The sequence below is a fragment of the Lactuca sativa genome, chromosome 6 (assembly GCF_002870075.4).
Source record: "Lactuca sativa cultivar Salinas chromosome 6, Lsat_Salinas_v11, whole genome shotgun sequence".
Classification (NCBI taxonomy): Eukaryota; Viridiplantae; Streptophyta; class Magnoliopsida; order Asterales; family Asteraceae; genus Lactuca; species Lactuca sativa.
In genome coordinates this window covers 84573734-84577697 of record NC_056628.2, presented here as the reverse complement: position 1 = coordinate 84577697, position 3964 = coordinate 84573734, and positions in this window count along the sequence as shown.

Genomic DNA, 3964 nt, shown 5'->3' with positions numbered 1-3964 from the left:
AACCCAAAAATATTTTGGCCAATACGGATTACAAACTCAAGATCTGTGACTTCGGTCTTTCAAGGGTTGCATTCAATGATCCACCAACTGCTTATATATATAAACTACCCTTTTGGCAGCGATTTTACTTAGTGTAATATACATGGAGATTTGTCCAAGACTTAATTTGACTATTGTTGGGTCATGGGTATGTGAAGACTTTTTAATTTGACCTGAAACCTAGAACCTAGAGGAATAAGTTACAAGTTGAACAACAATGACATGTTGGAAGAAAGATAAATCATCAACATCCCTCGTGAGATATGATAACATTTTTCGCTCTCTTCTATCATCATCTCTTAGTGTTTATATTTGGTACAATGTTATTAAATATTATTTGTATCTTTGTATTCCCATGTTCTTAGGTCCAAATCATGGATATTTGAATTTTTTGATTTTGAAGGTGAAATGAGACGAGATATATGGTGCTAATAAAGGTAAGACAAGGGAAACAAATTATGCCATTAATGACATTAATCACTTACATTTGTGATTGTATTCATTACATATGGATTCAATACTTAGCTAAGTTGACCTAGCATTTTATTATTTTCTAGTTTGACTCAGTCAGTTCTTGTTTTTGTTGTAAATTGTAAATTGTAATTCAGGGTATTCTTGGTCTATGTGCATCACTTGAGAAGGTTCATATAGTATTTTAAAGAATGTTGACTCTTTGTTGACTGATTGTTGTTTTTTGTGCCGAAAGGTGCTTTATGTTCTGATACTACCATTGGTCAAGGGGGTACTACTGCATGGAAGGTGCTTCAATACACACTTTCTTAGAACAATGTACACAAACTAAGGAAATAGCAATGTAGTACTATGTTATATAGTTAGGGAAAACCTCTTAATAATAATGTGCAAATATTTGTCTACTATTGGAATGATTATTTGTATGACATTAAATTTTGTGCAATGGATTGTACTTTTTTGTATATGGTATTTTATTTTGTATTGAGAGACATGAAATGAAAATTTAATTTGAAATTATTAAATCTATAAATAATTTTAAAAAAAATTAAAATTACGATACGCAAAAATGTGTGTCATCCTCATTTATGACATGACCTTTCTTGACTGCGGCTTTAATGATACGCATTTCGTGTCATAAATGTGCATCGTAAATGCGCATCATCTATAGACGACGTGCAAAAGCGTGTCGTCTCTCGTTATCATAGGGTCTTCCTTGACATGCATTTGCGAGTCGTCTGAACATTTTACGACACGCATTGCGCGTCGTAAAACGCTGTTTTTCTAGTATTGTGTATGTGTGTGTATAGTGTATATATATATATGTATATCTATATATACATATATATATATATATATATATATCATATTAATCACTATTGTTTTCTTCTCTAGCTATCTCAGGATTATTCAACTTCAAAATTTGATGCTGACCTGCTCTATTTCTCATTAAAAAAAAGCCATATCGCCTAAGCCTGCACACCATTCATTACAATGTCTTATCATCAAGATTGGTTTCACATACCATTCTGAGTGGCTCTGCATTTTTTCTTCAACGTTGGCATGCTTATGATGTCTCAACTGAATGTTCTGAATGATTATTGTGCCTTCCCTGGGACCCTTAACCCATTGATACATTGTTAGGTGAATATAATAAGCATGGGACATCTAGTTTCCATAGACGCTCTCATTGCTACACCAATCCCCATCTGAGATCCGAAGAATCCATTGCAAAAGCAATGATTCTTGTTGGTTATTATGAAGCTCTTAATACTTTGTTCATTCGAGTCTTCTCCTACTGAATTTCATAACTCGAAGTTTACAACGATTGGAACCTCTTAACTCGTTGGTTACAAACACTATGTCTTATTGGGTATCCTCTAAGCATGATGAATATGAAGCTTGGAGTCCATCTGTAATATTTCAACTTCAAGGAATAAGAACATTTCTCAATTCTTGTGTTTTGATCTATATTTTGATATGTTTTCTTGTGTTTCTGTCTCTCTTTATAGATAGATATTGAGTGGTAGATATCTTGGAAGGAAGAAAGTCATTAATGATCCTTCAATTTAAAGGATTCGCCAAATTTGGTCTTTAAGATTTTTCTGAAAAAGCTACATGTTTCTCACTTTGATAGTTTTCTTGTTTGGCTAATTCTTTTATTTTCTTTTTCTTTTATTTTAATATTTGAGGTCTACCATATTAACTAAATTAATGGTGAATCTTTCATTCTAGACTACAACTTAACTCTATGATACTAGAAGATAAACAACTTCCTATTGATGAGCTATACATTGTCTATGATCCACACTGATTCCGCATAAGTGTGATTGAGACATTTTGTATCTCTCACTAAAATTCTTCTTTTATAGAACTTGACGATTCACTATGAAATACCACACACTGATAAAAGTTCTAAATTTTGTTTCGATGGTTAGACTATGTACCATAATTTATCACATGATCCAACCCATTCTTGCCCTTAAATTCTTCTTAAAGTTTTATGATTAACCATTAAATACCAAACGCTGATGAGAACTTTAAAAATATGTGTTGATTGTTATGCTATGTATCATAGTTTATCACACGCAACAATCCATTCTTGCCCATAAACTATTCTTAAAATCTTTGTGATTCAGTGTCAAATACTACACACTAATGAGAACTTGAAAAAATTGTGCAAATGGATAGATCATGTATTTTGATATATTACATGCACTTACACCCCATAGAGCTTCTAAGAAAGAATTTTATGATTCACTATAAAAGCCATACACTGATAAAAGTTCTACACTCTATGTCAATGGGTACATTTTATATTGAAATGTATTACACGCATCACACCATTCTTTCCAAAATCATTCTTCTAATAAAATTGGTTAATGAATAAGTGTATAGAACCATACACTGATGAAACTTCGCAACACTATGTAAATGATCTACTATTGCAAAAAAAAAAAATAGTGTGATACACCAAAATCCCTCCTATCATTTTGTTGCTTGTCGTATACATTGTTGCTACCTCATGTCTCGATGTGATTCTCACCTTACATAAAAGGCTAATACACTACAGAAGCTCAAGCTACTCTAACTGAATAATATTAATGATGTGTGTTTCTACTCTATTAATCAATGAAGATTAGTTGTTAAAGATTGAAAATCAATTTCAAGTTATCTTAGCTTATCATCTCTGACTGATCTATGAACTGATGCTAATGATGTGGTAGACCCTCATACTGAAGTTATCATCTTCTGCTAATGGGGAGATTTCACCCCAGATTCAAATGATGCCAAAAAAGGAGAGAAAATATATTGACAAAGTCTTTGTTATATATGAATATACATCTATGGGGGGATTTATTGAAGATGTATCTGTTATATAGGAATGTACTTCTAAGCTGGAGAAAAACTCAATTGTTGACATCATCATATTAGGGGATATTTTAAGGACAACTTTATGCTGACTCTTTTCAGCGCTAGTGTCTCACTAGCACCAACGTGATGCTCAGTCTACAATGTCATATCAGCGTGTAAACGATATAAATGTAATATCATATATATATATATATATATATATATATATATATATATATATATATATATATATATATACACATAGTTAGTTAATAAATCTGATATCTTAGGGATATCGGATATACTCTATTTTTTATGTGGATTAGGTTTATCCCTGGTTTGTAGGAATTCACGATCTCTTTACTTTTCTTTATATAGTAGGTTTTTTATCATTGGTTGATCATTGAACCCTAGAGAGATTTGTGCTCATTCTCTTAGTGAGAACCTTTTCTTAGTGAAAAACATTTGTGATGCTCTTTTTGTTCTTTCAATCTTCTTATTTGTTAATTGCTATAGATCAAGGAACCTACATGTTATCTTTGATGAAGATGGGCAGTGGTTCATTTATTTAGCAACTTCAGAACTCAATGTGTATTTTTCC